This window comes from Chelonoidis abingdonii, chromosome 2, assembly GCF_003597395.2.
Source record: "Chelonoidis abingdonii isolate Lonesome George chromosome 2, CheloAbing_2.0, whole genome shotgun sequence".
Lineage (NCBI taxonomy): Eukaryota > Metazoa > Chordata > Testudines > Testudinidae > Chelonoidis > Chelonoidis abingdonii.
Window position 1 is genome coordinate 174,650,466 of NC_133770.1, and position 16,333 is coordinate 174,666,798.

Consider the following 16,333-nt stretch of genomic DNA (forward strand, 5'->3'; position numbering starts at 1 on the left):
TTCAGTGTACTTTTTCATAGCCATTGCTCCATGCTGATTTGTGAGAGTAAACAAGTATGGTTTATAGACAATAAGAAGGTGATGCAAAAGCTAGTTTGATATTATGACATAGGAAAATGGCCTGCATCACATTTCAGTCTACTTCCTCACCCTATTCTCTGTGTACTCCAGTCATGATTATCCAAATCCCTTTTAATATATTTTTGACATTTTGACTGTCTTATGACAACAGCATCAGCTATGTTCCTGAATAAATAACTCTGGTTAAACTATTTTCTATTCAATTATTTGGTACATTTTGGGCACCATAACAGGTTTGGATTATAACTTCCACCATCTGGAATGTAATCCTCTTCACAGACAGATAAAACCAGATCATCACCATATTAAATTTTGGATTATGATTATGATCTGTCTTCGTATTAAGTGATGAAGCCTTACCACAAAAGAGTATAAAGCTTAAGACAATCTATGCTATTAAATGTATTGGAAAAGATGTACTTCATTATTTGTTGTGTATATTTTATCCACACATTGTGGATCATAATAATACCCGTAATCTTTTGTGGAAATAGCTAGTTGAACTCTTTTTCTCAAAACGTGTGTTTCTTACATTAATTTTTGCTTTTTATTTTCCGAGCTGAAAGTATCAGGGTACAGGAATTAAGTGCAGCAAGAGCAATGCAACTGAATGTTTGTGAGAAATATAAGCTGAAGTATTCTGAAGGCAACAGACCTATAAAATCAATCAGTACCAAAGCCTATGTCAGACACATCATGCTTTTCATAGATTTTGTTGTTTACAAAAACAAGGTCAAATAAATGCTTCTAGAACTGCAAATATATAAGCAAAATATGACTGAGCTGCCTTAAAGTTTTGAAACATCAAGAAAATTGACACCAAACTGTACTTCTTAAAGAAATATGTAGTACTCAGATGAGACATTCTGATTTTATAGAACTGGAGCAAAATATGTGAGCAGATTTAAGATTGAATGGCTATTTGAGCAACATACACTTTCATTAAAGCTGAACCCAGGACTGGGTTCGTTACAATATCTATCAAAGTTAATGATAAATATTCTAAAACTGGGGACCATAAATCAATGCAATCAATAGGTCTGAATAGGTGATATTGAGAAGAGTTTGACCACATGAGTTCAGAGGGTTGGTTGCTTACACACAACTGTGAAAAAGATAAAGCAATGGTAGAAAGAAGCTTTTTTCACATGAAAGCCCCATTCTCTTTTAACTCCTTAAAAATACAGTAGTAAAAATCTAAAAGAAGCCACTGAAAACCACAGATGTCTAGAAAAAGGTGCATACATCAGTTCAGGGATTCACTATTTATTTTTGTTTAAACAATGTCTGGGAAACTTAACTAGTCCTGAAAGCCTTGGTATTGCCAGAAATAATGAGCATTAGTCGCATCCAATACTGAATAATATCTTGGATTGCCGCCACCACCACCATTTAAAGTATGATTTCAGCAGCCAGTAGCTAAAAGTTCGTTAGACTGAGAGTATTCCTTTGTGCCACTCAAAAACTAGGGATGCAAACTTTCAGATAGTATAAAGAACTGGTTAATATATTTAACAATTCTTGACATAGTGATCCTCATAATCATGTTGCAGTCTGAACGAACAATCATCAATATATGTATTTTAAGGTTCAGTATCTTGTGATACAGCAGTACTAGAAACAAATGCCTTACACTACTGGAACAGTAACATGACTGACTCAGCATTCCAATGATATAATGCGTTTGTTTCTAGCCTTAGTGACTTATGAGATATTAGACCTTAACTGTCACTGTTTCTTTGCTCTAGCATTGCTTTGACGACACTGATCTGAATATAGCAAGTCCAAGAGCTCAGACTACTAAAATCTTCAGTCCCTGTCCATTTTGAGTTAAGTACCGAAAAAGGCTCCATTCTATGAAGATACAAGTGGTTCTTTAGAGACATAGGGCCAGATCCTCAACTAACCTAAATGGGCATAGCTCCATAATCATAGCCAGAATGAAGAAAGCTATGGATTCTCATTGAGGCATAGTATTTAACAAAGAATATGAAATCACAATAAAAAAAGAAGGGAGATACTACTGTCATTTCAAGGAGAGAGGATTAAGGGACTCATAGCTCACTGGATAAGGCCCAGATTTTCTTGTCTAGTCCTCTTGTTTTAATCCATTCCACTTGCATTTGAAATGAGTTATGAGGTCTGAACAGTGTTCAAGGGCATAAATCTATTCTACAATACAGTCACATTTAAAAAAATATACACAATTCAACACCCTTCATATCTGGAAAAAAAATCGGAAGTAAATGTTGAAGGGGAAGAGGACCAATTATCTATTTCAACCAGTAAGCAAAGATTAATCAAATAAATGGGCCAACAGGCCAACCAGCTGGAACTATTAAACTAAAAGCCTACTTCTGAATACTTGTATTACATCGTACACAGGCTGGAACTGGTTTAATCTTTCTTGACTGCTGCAGCGGAAAGTGAGATAAGACAGGCCTAGCCTACGGTGGAAAATCTTGCTGATATTTTTCTTCCCAAGATGCTAAATCATATGAAAAAATACATAATTGTAATTATTTTCCCACCCTTAGCATCTTTCCCCTGAGGACATGAAAGTGCTTACAGATCTTGGCGAATTATGCCACACAATGATCTTGGAAGATGGTATACATTATTAGACCCATTTTACAGGTGAGTATACACACAGGCTCAGAGACTGACCCAAAGTCACAAGGCATAGTCAGCGGCAGAGTTCTCATTTCCTATTTCTTGCTCTAACTCAGGGGTCTCAAACATGTAGCCCGTGGAGTTATTTGCTGCAGCCCGCCAAGCTCCCTCTGCCCCCTGGAGTTATTTCCTATGGCTTCCAAGCTCCCCTCATCCCCTGTCCCTGCAGGAGTTATTTCCTGTGGCCTCCAATCTCCCCTCACCCCCCGCCCCCTCCCAGCAAGCCATGTCCCCATTCCTCTGCCTACCTCCAGATGAGGGGGGAGGAACAGAGAGCTGCACGCTCAGGGGTGCAGGCGAAGGGGTGGGGCATGGGTGGGGCTTCATGGAAGGGGGGGAGTAGGGGCGGGGTTGGGGGGGCTTTTGCACCTTTGTATGAAAAGGTGTCAATGATGCGGCCCTCAGGCCAATGTACTAGTCCTCGTGTGGCCCACGTGGTGATCTGAGTTTGAGATCCCTGCTAACTACTAGAACACAATGTCACTCAGAGAAGGAGTCTTAAAGAATCACAGGGTTATGTTAGTGTAGAAGTTGAATTACCCCACTACTAAACTGATGATACTAAACTACTCAAGACAGTTAAGACCAAAGCAGATTGTGAAGAACTTCCAGAAGATCTTACAAAACTAAGTGACTGGGCAACAAAATGGCAAATGAAATTTAATGTGGATAAATGTAAAGTAATGCACATTGGAAAAAATAACCCCAACTTACAACAACAGTGGGCTAATTAGCTAACGATACAGGAAAAAGATCTTGCTCACTGGATACGTTCTCTGAAAACCACGCAGTGTGCAGAGCCAGTCAAAAACAAACCAAATTTAGGGATCATAAATAAGGGATAGAGAAAAAAAAGGAATAATATGACCGTGATATAAATCCAGGTACCCCACATCTCGAAACTCGTAAGATGCGCTCCCACACTCAAAAAAATACAGGCACAAAAAGTTCAGAAACAGGCAACTAAAATGATATCGGGTTTTAGAGTCCAATATGAACAGATAAAAGATCGAGGCCTCCCACGGGAAAAGAGGAACTAAGGGGGACTATAGAGAAATATAAACAATCAATAGTAGAAAATGAATAACGGAAAAGTTATTTACCACATCCCAAGTATCGCTGCCCACGAAGAGAGCAACTCACCAGACGCGAGAGAGAGAGAGCTTATCCGTGCAGTTATAAACAATAAAAAGGAAGTTCTCTCACAACAGCACACAGTCAACGTGGAACCCTAACCTGAGGAAGTTGAAGCGGGACATAACAATTTGAAAAGGGAACTGGATAAAATCAGTGCAATCCATAGGAGCTATTAGCCCAGACCGGTAAAATCGTTCCCTACCTCCTGTCTTCAAGAGGATGGAGATGGATGGCAGGAGAGAGATCACTTGATCATTGCCTGTTAGCTTCACTCCCTCTGGGGCACCTGGCATTGGCCACTGTCGGTAGACAGATACTGGGCTAGATGGACCTTTGGTCTGACCCAGTACGGCCATTCTTATGTTCTTATGTAAAACAGGAGGACCCTTATAATCAGATAAAGCTGATATATAGGGATTATATTGTAATGTTCCGTACTGAATTTGTTAACTGCAGATTGTCAACAATATTCAGTTTCTAATCCCTTATTTTTCTTAAATATTCTCCATAACAAAGACACAAAAATAGTCACTAGATGTTAACAGAAAATGATTAGGAAAAAATTAAACTTTACTATATCACGTACAATACACAGCAATTTAAATTTAATTCATTAACAAAGCAATATGAAGGGGGAAGAAAAACAGACAAAAACATAACAATACAGCAGAAACAAGCCTTCTTTTGTAGTTCTAGTTGTCTGAAATCTGTACATTTCCATTTTTATTTTTTGTGATGGATTGACCATGAGCTACTGGAAGATTTTATTCCGCCTACATCAACAATGGCAAATCCTTTATATGAGCAACCAAACTGAAGATAGGACAAGAAGTTATGGGCTTAACATGCAGCAACAGAGATATTAGGAAAAGGGTTTCTAACTGAAAAGATAATTAAGCTCTGGAATAGGCTTCCAAAGGAGGCTGTGAAATACTGTAGGTTTATTTGGTCCTGCCTCAGTGCAGGGGGCTGGACTTGATGACTTCCCAAGTTCCTTTCCAACCCTACATTTCTATGATTCTATGAAAGGCTGGTCATCTATTTATAAAGTACTTAAATATTTTTGTCTACATGGGACATTTAGACCCTCTTCCTGCAACTGGATCTGCTGGTGCAAATCCCTGGACTGGTGTGACTGTATTGACAGCAAAGAGGCTCCACCCAGACCTAGTAGTAAGACAGGGGCTTCAGAGTGTCAACACTCAGTGTCATTTGGAAAAAACTTTCTGGAGGAGTTATCCTGTTTTCCCTCTCACTGGAAACCGCCCTCCCAGAGCCCCACTGAACACCTGTGTGAGCCATTGAGGATCATGCTCTGAGTTTTAAACCACATTAGCCAGAATCCCACACAATTAGGATGTTCAGTACAGTATTACCAACCCCAGGCATTCAAAAATCATGTCAGGTTCCCAAAATCATGAGTTTGGCTTAAAAATAATATTTTTTTCTTTGTCTTCTGGTTTTTGAGTCATTAGAGGTTGCACTTGGGTCACGTTTTCAAGCTTTTCTCTGCAACCATGAGGGCTAGAAACTTTCTTTAAAAAAACAACAACAAAAAACACACACAGCCCCCCCCCCCCAAGTTGGGATTCTCACAGAATCACAACTCCAAGAGCTAAGGCTTTAAGAAAATTATCAGATACCACAAAACTTACAATAAACATCACAGGAGTTGGCAACACTTGTCAATAAGTCTCTCTAATTTCACAGTGACAGGCAAATATAGTGCCCTTTAAAAAAAGGGAAGAAGGAGAAACCAGGGAACTATAGACTGGTCAGTCTCACCTCAGTCCCTGGAAAAATCATGGAGTGGGTCCTCAAGGAATCCATTTTGAAGCACTTGGAGGAGAGGAAGGTGATCAGGACCAGTCAACATGGATTCACCAAGGGCAAGTCATGCCTGACCAACCTGATTGCCTTCTATGATGAGATAACGTCTTGATAGTGAGTAAACAGTGGATGTTATATATCTTGACTATAGCAAAGCTTTTGATCGGTCTCCCACAGTATCTTGCCAGCAAGTTAAAAAAGTATGATTGATGAATGGGCTATCAATGGATGAAAGGGCTAGATTGTTGAGCTCAGCGGGTAGTGATAACGGTCAATGTCTAGTTGGCAGCCAGTATCAAGTGATGCCCAGGGGTCAGTCCTGGGGCTGGTTTTGTTCACAACTTTATTAGTATCTGGATGATGGATGGATTGACCCTCAGCTAGTTCGCATGACACTAAATATGGGGAAGATAGATATGCTGGAGGTAGGGATAGGGTCCAGATGGACTTAGACAAATTGGAGGATTGGCCAAAATAAATCGCAGGTTCAACAAGGACAAGTGCAGAGTCCTGCACTTAGACGGAAGAATCATCATCGCTACAGGTAGGGGACTGCTCTACGCAACATTCTGCAGAAAAAGACCTGGGGATACAGTGGATGAAAGCTGGATATAGTACAGTGTGCCCTTGTTGCCAAGAAGCTACGCATATTTCGGCTGCATATATAGAGCCTGAGGCAGACTGAGGAAGTGATTATTCCCTCTATTCGGCACTGGTGAGGCCACGCTGAGTACTGCGTCCAGTTTTGGCCTTCTGCTACAGAAAAGGATTGGACAAATGGAGACGGTCCAGCAGAGGCAACGAAAATGATCAGGGCTGAAGCACAGGACTTATAGAGGAAGGCTGAGGAATGACTGTTTAGTCTGCAAGAGAAGAAGATGGGGGATTTGACAGCAGCTTCAACTACGTAAGGTGTTCCAAAGAGGTGAGCTTGGCTGTTCTCGTGGTGGCAGATGACAGAACAAGAGCAACGGTCTCAAGTTGCAGTGAGGGAGTCTAGGCGTATTCGAAACACTATTTCACTAGGAGGGTAGTGAAGCACTGGAATGGGTTACCTAGGGAGGTGGTGGAATCTCCATTCTTAGAGGTTTTTAAGGCCCAGCTTGACAAAGCCCTGGCTAGGATGATTTAGTTGATGTTGGTCCTGCTTTGAGCAGGGAATTGGACAAGATGTCCTCCTGAGGTCTCTTCCAATCCTAATCTTCTATGATTCTATGACAGGTGCCTTAAACCAGAAAGTTAACAAAGACAGTATCAAAATACAGACTGTTTCATATTTATTTTATCCCTGATTTTACTCTTCTGGGTAATTCCCAATGTAGAAGTCTCTCTGTGTTTAATAACAAATAGTTGACAATAGTTGGTTGGGAGGTTCAGTATAGATTGCAGATTCTTCTTTAAGTATTATAAAGTCAGATAAGCATCCATGCTGGTAAAAAAACAATTACTAAAACTGAAAGCAAAGGCTTTCTATGCCTGTATGCTCTGCCTTAATTTCAAGTAGAACATTTTAGATTTTAGGATTAGCAGCTGGTAAATGAAAATGACCTTTATACTGCAAATGGCAAATTGCACGCACCCTGTATCAATCTATGCTCCCTTACTTGTTAGTTCTTTGATTTCACAAGCAGAAGGAATTGAGGGGTTTTCCAATGTGTATTAAAAAAAACCAAAAAACTTTAAAACCTCACTGTAAAATATATAATCAGAATTTGAATTGAGCAGGAATGCAGTGGTTTTCCGCAGCAGCTCTTCTCTGCTGGTCTCAAAGATTAAGATTTCATTGTTTTAAAAATTACGTTTCTAAACTTTAGGATTACAAAACAAATCTCTGGCTGCGGCTTGATGTGATACTGATACTACAGCCAGACAGATTAAGACGGCTCCTGTGTGAATCTGATGACAATTTAAATAACACTGTTAATTATTTCACTGCTGATCTTTTTAATTGTAGTGTGGAGTTATGATTCTGCGTAGTGTATGACCACGTTTCCCCCACATTATCAGTAATTTTATCCTTATATGTAAGCAATAAAAATGTGGAGGCTCTTAAACCTTTATCTATTTAAACATTAAGCTTGACGGAAAACATTATGTTATATAGAGAGTAACTGTTTTCTTTTATGATATAATTAATTGTTTTATTATGTATTTTGATTTCTAGTTTATGAAATATACTGCAATAATTAGAAAAAGGATGTAAAATGCAAAAATTTGAATAATCATGAAAGCAAATAGTTTACATAGGGCAGTAGGACAGTGTGGATGTTGAAAAGTTCTAAAATTATAAAAGTTTTACATTCTATTAAAATATGAACAACAGAACAAAGTGAATAAAGCACTGGTAAAACATGGCATTTTCACTGTTCTGAGTGATTATTTGGGATTAACTTCTGCATTGGAAAGATGATTCTTAGTACACTTGTGGGCAAAAAGGAAATAATACACATATTTGTGGCTATGAACACTAACCAACAAAAAAGAAAACTGTCAGGGCTTACAGTTGCTTAAAAACATGAAGCAATTGTACTAGTCATGTCTCCTATTTAGTTTCTTGGGACTAACTTCCGACTTTTCTTTCTTTTTCTTCTTTTTCTCTTTCTTCTGTCTTTCCTGTACAGAAAGATCAGAGTTTCTTTTTTTAAATACAAGTATGTGTATAAATACTGACACCTTCATTATCCTCTTTAATTAGTCACAGTGGCTATTAAAAATGTCATTCTTATTAAACAGCTTCTATGCAGGTTAGATTTCAACAGCCTAGTTTTCCTCTTTTGCCTAATAAAATTCTAGTTTTCTTTTTCTTTATCTCATATAGAGAACAAAATAACTTCTATAACTTGTTCTTGAACATCCTTGGTATTTTTTTTTTTTTATAAATGATTCACCAACTAGGGTCAGACCAAGATGCAGTACAGAAACAGCTCCAGTGGTATTAAAATATGACCTTCTCATGGCCATGTACACAGGTGAGGTCTCTCTGCAGCCTTTGATACAGTGGACCACAAGGTAATACTACATACCTACACGACATAGCAGAAGACAGACTAGCATTACAGTGGTTCCATTCGTTCCTCTGCATCAGAGAATGGTGGTGGCTAACCGCTCCTTCTCTCCAAAGGCCTTCATTTGTGGTGGCCTGTAGGGATCTACATTATTCTCACTTCTCTTCAATATCTACGAGACTACTGAGAGAGAGAGACTGACTGATGCACATACACATGGCCATAGCTTCTAACAATAGACTGATTACACTCAGCTATACATCTTGCTGTTTCTGAAACCAAACATGAAATCGACACACAGCCTCCAGCTGGTACAGAATGTGGCTGCCCCACTTCTCCATGGCTCAGACCCCCTGTGAGCACACCAGGACTGTGCTCATGTTGCTGTGTCAGGGCCCACTCAGCTTCTGATGTCAGTTTAAAGCACTGGTCCTAATTTTAAAAGAAATTAATAAATCAAGCCCCCCACTACATCAAAGACCAAATTTCAATCTCTCAACTCCCATGTCACTGTGCTCTCCTGGGGCAAGTCTAGAAGAAAGCATGTAAGGGCTTGAGACAAAGCATTCCTTGCTAAGGAGATCTGGCTAGGGATTAAGCTCCTAGCAGAGATCAGGAAAATCCAAAGTCTAAGCAGCTTCAGGAAATGTTGCAGGGCCACCATAAATGATTCTCAGTTTGAAAATCTCTTTTATTCCCAAACTCCTACCAACCCTGCTGTTCTCTCCTCCCCCCCCTCCAAAATCCCCTGCTCCAAGCACAGTTCTGACCCTGAAAGGAGAGTGTGCCTGACTCCATGAAGTCTACTAGGGAGTTCACTATTGCTATTAATTTTATGTGAAAAGCACTGAGATACTGTGTGATGGTCAGCAGTATAAAAAACAGACAGACAGGATCTATGACACAAAAAGTTAAGAGGCCTATTCCCTATTTGATACATGGGGAAGCTATATGCAGAACATCCTTCAGCATTAATAGGAATTACCTCTGTAACTCTCGCAAACTGTACAGCAGTCAAGAGTTATACTTCCATCATGGCATGACTGAAGGGCAGGATGATCCAGGAGAATTAGCTGAGGGCTGTAGCCTTGATAGATACTTAGTCCCAAATTTTCAAATGTGGCCTCTAATTTTGGGTGCCCAACTTGAGAGTCAATGGACCTGTTTTTTTGAAAGGCTGAGGCCCCACACCTCAAGCGGAATGGCTGGTCTTAAGTTGGATTTTGCCTTAACCTCTCTGCTTGCATTTCCCCATCTGTAAAATTGTATAGATACTAATGTCACCAACAATAAACCAAAAGAGACATATACACATATGCTGGGCCTGCTTCTCCACTGTCATATCTCTTGCATAGTCATTTACACTTGCACAAAGTGAGTGTGAAATGACTTGGGCCTTAATTCAGCCAGATACTTAAGCATGTGCCCTAAGTTTTTTGAAGTTTAATTGGACTACTCACATGCTTAAAAGTTAGGCATGTGCTTAAGAGGCTTGCTGAACTGCAAGATCGATGGGAAATAGCGTCCACTATCCATGCCATCATCATTACCTGGATAAGGTCCTGCAATGGCTGCCTCCCAAAGCAGCTACATTTTTAGAAAACAAATTTACTAACTTTTCACTGGTAACTTTGGGATGGATATATTGAAATAAAATTTAAAAAGTCAGAATTTCCTAAAGCACGGAAGGACAATATTATAGTTAAAGTACAAAGAAAAGGAATCTGAGTTCTAGCCCAGGCTAAACAAACAGGACAAAATTGTCTAGCTGAAAGAGGCACTGAGTGCTTGCAACTCTAACTGAGACAAATGAGAGTCAGGCCTCAGGTACCTCAAACTGATCACCCAAAACTAGTGGGCACTTTTGAAAATGTTGGTCTTATCTTCTCTGTCTCATTTTCCCCATCTGGAAAACAGGGAGTCTTACTCATCTCTCACAGGGGTATTGAGTGGTCGATAACAATTTTGAGACCCTCATACCCAAGATAATACAAATAATCATCCTTCCATCAGGCTCCTGCCTCCCACTAAAAACAGTTATAGAACAGGGTCTTCATAAGCTTAAAAATTATTATTTAACAAAACAATTTATTAACAGACATTTATCTAGATCTAAAAATGTACTTAGTGCTTCACAGAACGTAGGTCAGACAGAACCACTGCCCTAAAGAACTTACCATTTCTCTAAGTCAGCCATGCAATTCAATAAACACGCTATTGTAAATGGCTATGCAAAATGCTGTTTGATGGAGTTTTGAGTAATTAAACAGTCTAATGTCAGAGACGGACTCATAAAAGAGCCTATATAAGTTATGTAGCGTCTCATCAAATACACTCATCCTGCCTTATTAAAATGTGCATATTCTGAACAGATGCTGAATGAGGTTTCCTCAGTTTACAGCATGATTTGTAACTTATACAGCCTTAATAAGCCTGGTGCCCACTGAACACTTCAGGAATAATAACCACATTGATTAGAAACAGCCAGATATGTTCTGTGGCAAAATGCTGTTGTCCTCTACAGTGTGTCTGAGAAGGGACTTACTGATGAATGAGTAAGAACATAAGGTGAAAGAACAAGCAAACACTACAGATGGTTCATTGGGACAATATATCAGTGTTCCCAATATATCGCAGGAAAGAGAAACAAAGTTTGCATACAAACTGTGCTTGCATTTATTCAATAAAATCTTATTTGTACACACAGACGATTAAGCTGCCCTAAGGCAGACAAGAGGTAGTGTTTGCTATATCAGATGTGTGGTCTACACCTAAAATGACCTAACTACACTGCTCAAGGCTGTGAAAAATTCTATGCCCTGTGCGATGCAATTATCTGGACCTAACCCCCAATACAGACCCAGCTAAACTGACAGAATAATTCTTCCACCAACTTAGCTACTGCCTGTCAAGAGGGTGAATTTGCTACAACAATGTAAAAAACCCCTTCCGTCCCTGTATTAAGTGTCTCCTCTAGTACAAGTGGAGTGGATGTATCTGAAAAATAGCTAGCATAAAAGAAAATAGATTGCAGCTTCCACTGCAGAATGCATGTGACAAAATCAAAAGGTGTGATATTTTACAATGCAACAGAAATTGCCAGGAGTAAATGAATTCAATGTACAGTAATCTCAAGTACAGCAGTGGACAAGAGAAAGATTAAATTTTCATTCTACTCTATCCTGTTTCCTAGAGCAATACACTTACAGCACTAGAGTGATCATACCATTAAGATATCTGGTTCTCTGAAGTCTAGACTGAGCAAGTGTTTTTCCTATTCAAAACTTCCAGATTTCCAAAGATCATTTGACTTCCAGAACCCCAAGTCTGTTAAAATTTTTTCTCCCAGTACACTTTTGTATGGTGCTAATGTCAAGCCACATCAAAGTCCATAGGAATCCTACACATGTGAATCCAAGTTTAACCAAGAAAAAAAAAAGGGCTCAGATTTTTATTATGTGAATTTTATTGAAACATTCCCTTCATGGCCCTACATACAAAGGAGCGTCTGGATTCACTTACCGCTACACTGACTCCCACACATCTGCTTTCTTATTGTTATAGTTACCTTTTCTCACAGGATACCTTCTTTTTTTTCCCCTCCTCTATTTCACCTTTGGATACATGATGATGATGATGATGATCAAAAGCTCAGGTTTCAGATATTCCAACATAAAGACATTAGGCATCATTTATGCTTTGAAGTTGCTTATATATTTTCCCTAATCTGACTTTGTTCTAAAATCAATAATGCTGATTTAAATCCTCTGATTTTAAAGTATCTACAGCAGAAACTATACACAGTTTTTTTCACAATTACACTTATGCAACAGTACTAGAGTTATAGGATGGTGTGGGGTGTAACTGATGGCATGTTCATATTTTAATGCATGTGTGTATGTACGTTTACAATACACAATTTTTCCAAGAGCCATGTTTCACTTGAACAGACACAATGTAAGGTACAATGTAGTTTCCTAGCAACATAACCAGAAATATTAAAATAAACTTTGGATCTGCAAGGTTCACATTTATTATATAAACTGCTTAACAGGCCGCATGATTGAAAGCGGTACATGTCTGACCCTAAATGGTGCTCAGTCTTTGCAGCAAGTACTGAGCATCCTTAACCCCAGCTGAAGTCAATGGGATTAAGGGTTCTCAGAATTTAGCAATATAAAGGGTCTAATTTTGTCAAAATCTTAATTTTAATAAAGGAGGCTTTACCAGTTGCCATACTATGGGTTGAGGTATTTTTATATAGAACAGTCCGTAAATTCAGACTTTCTGCAAAGCTTTCAAGAGTAAATCTTATCATGGTTTTTACTATAAAGGCCTAAACCTGCTCCAGTTGAAGGTAATAATAAAGTTTCCATTGACTTTAATGGAAATTAGATTGGGCATTATATACATATAGTGATGAACCACAAAGACTGATAAAGATGTACAGGCCCTCGTGCAGGACAAAACATTTTGGGTGACGAAGCTTCAGGTATTTCTAAAAGGAGTGTGGCACAAAAGGAAGGAAACAGAAGATGTAGCTACAGAGCTGAGAGTTATTACTAAGGTGAACATACAAAACTGACCTATTTTTGATTCCTCCGAGCAGGTGACAAGGATTAAGTAGTGTGTATTTGTGTCAGGATCTTAGGCCCTTACATAGATTCAGCAGTAGACATTGGCAGGATTTCCAGTGCAGGATCTCAAGCATTTTTTGAGTCTGACTAACAGCATGGTATCAGGAAATGCAGTAAAGAAAAGTATATATGGGCATGAGTGAGCAGGGCCAAACTTCAACATTAAAAGCTTGTACATGGCGGGAATTAGGATTAATATAAGAGACAGCAAAAATAAACAGAAGTGATAGCAAATATTTCTAATGTACCCCATTTTTTAATAATCAAACCATTGGGATTTAAAAATACATGGGATGAATTCAATGCAGTAGAAATGAATATAGGAACAGTAAGGCCCAGGGCAGAAGGACTGCATTCTCGTTCTTCTCACTGAAGATACTTCCGTTACCAAAGTGCTGATCGACCAATAAAGGTACTACTAATTAGTTCAGGCCAGAATTTGCACGTTACCATTCCAGTTTTCTTGATGGTACAGAAGCAACCCTATCTGAGAATTGTAAAGCTGAATAGGAAAAGCAGCGTATTCCTCTGCTTGTAAAATTATTTTAATTTCTGGAGTACAGTTACAGAGTGAGACTGAGGCTTGTGATGGCAGAGTAGACTTAGATATGGCACATTATTCTCCTGAGAGATATACTAGCTGTTCCTACTTCTAGCTCCTCTGACAGGCCTAGGGAGAAATGCAGTATTGTACATGGCCTGTGCCATTCCATTTGAAACTGGGTTTCCTAATGTACCTCATCATTTAATAATCAAACCATTGGGAGAAATGTAGGGCAGATGCTACTTTGCATAGCTGCAAAACATTGTAGTACACCACTGGGCTGAAGCACTGAAATACAAATGCTAGTCTGTTCCTGTCACAAAGCATTACTAAGACAATCATTTTCTACAGAGCACTGATTGATAAAAGAGGAGATTATAAAAGAAATTAAATTGCAGACAATGTAAATGGTAGTGCAACTACATTGTTCTGTAAATAAGCTAATTTAACCATCCAAATTAGGCATAAGTACAGAAAAACTGACATTGACCTCTGGGGAAACTTTAAGACTAAGAGAGAAAAGTGATGTAAACCATGATGAAAGCCCTTTTTAAAAGTCACTACCCTCTGAAATCATAGTTTATTTACTATGATGCACAAAGGAGTTTGTTAAAAATGAATGATTGCTCTTCTTAAATTTGAGCCTTTTCAAATAAACATCTTAACCTCCTCCCTGCCAAATTCAGAGTACCTTTAACTTTCAACAATAAAAACTTTCTACACAGCCATAACATTGAACTAGGGACAAAAAGCCCAGAAGTGTTATGTTCCCCCTCCCCCAATAGTTTTTCCTGTTTTCATCCAGGGGAGCGAGAAATCGGGGAGGTATTACGGCATTATCCATTTGCACTCCATCCACCCTATTTGAGCACTGCATACAGAGAATGATGAAACACGATAATAACTGCACTATCATCCTGGATTCTTGATGTGGAACAACTATTAAACATGGATCTAAGACCAATCCTCTCATAAGTGAAACAATCTGTGGACCAATGATTGGCAAATTCATATCTTCACTTTTAAAAATATTCAAAGTAAGCCCTCTGAATTCCCAGTAGTATTAGAAATCAGTAGGGATGGGCCCAAACCCAGGACCCAAACATTCCTGAACTTTGGATATTTAGATCTAGATCCAAACATCATGACTGCCTCACATCTTTATAACAAGCCAGATCAAAATCCGGGATCTCAACATCCTGGAACTTTGAGATAGACAAGAGATGGTCTCCAGATCTGAACTTAGTTTCCATAAAACGACCCTATTAACAAGATTACAATTGTTAGTAGGCATTCCTACCTGCTGCTTGGCATTTCTTTCTCACACAAACAGGGTGCTTAGCACTTAATACTGAGGCATCAGAATCTCTTTCACATCTAGAGCTCAGCTTGAATCAATGCATTTGATAGGCTAGTGCATGCAGATACAATATCCCAGAATAGTTCACAGAATGTTGAGATTGACAAAATGGGAAATGCTAAAAGTAGCAAATAAAAATATCATAAAACATTCCTTTTACACAATTAGAGAAACCAGTCATTAGAAGTATCAGAGGGGTAGCCATGTTAGTCTGGATCTGTAAAAGCAACAAAGAGAGTCCTGTGGCACGTTATAGACTAACAGACGTATTGGACCACGAGCTTTCGTGGGGGAATACCCACATGCATCCGACAAAGTGGATATTCACCCATGAAAGCTCATGCTCCAATACATCTGTTAATCTATAAGCTGCCACAGGACTCTTTGCTGTTTTTACAGTCATTAGAACTTCTTTTTTGCCACTAGGTCTAGCTGCTCTCTGCCAACTTCATTCCACAGCGATTATTGCCAGCAAAGATACATTTGGCATTCTTTTCATGTCTACTTTAAAACCTGTTCTGTCATCTGTCAACTAATCAAGCCTCAAATTATTAGACGATTGACTACATGGGAAAATGCACGTATCTATATTCACACTAAACTCCAGTCACTAAATACTGCACTGTAGAAATGCGTTCATCCTATAATAAACTAATCACACAAATGCATTCATCCTGTATCAAACTAGCTCTGTCTTTCCAGAGCTGAAGACTTGACTAAAAATACTGACTTGAGAAACTTGACTTACAGCAATGAAAACATGGTGATGCCCTACTTAAATTCCACCAGTGATCCAAGAATAGCTGGATACTGTTGCTGATAACATGATCAGCAGTGAAATAATAATGCAGACATTTTAAATTGTCCCTATAATGTTTCAGAGTTTTGCTTGCCCCATTTGCCACGTATAGGTAAGGACAGGAAGCATGGCTCAGTGGTCAGGGTGCTACCCTGTGATTCAGGAGACCTCAGGAGTTCTGCTAAAACTTCCTGTGTGACCGTGGGCAAGTTCCTTAGAGAGTTTACCTTTCAAGATCTTTGAGGATTCCTTATCTGTAAAATGGAG

The 16,333-nt window shown here is 39.0% G+C and overlaps 1 protein-coding gene across 1 annotated transcript in view; it reads right to left on the minus strand.

Moving 5' to 3' along the window:
- Positions 1-16,333, minus strand: part of BCL2 (BCL2 apoptosis regulator) — a 121,737-nt gene that overhangs the window by 60,619 nt on the left and 44,785 nt on the right. The window lies entirely within an intron of this gene.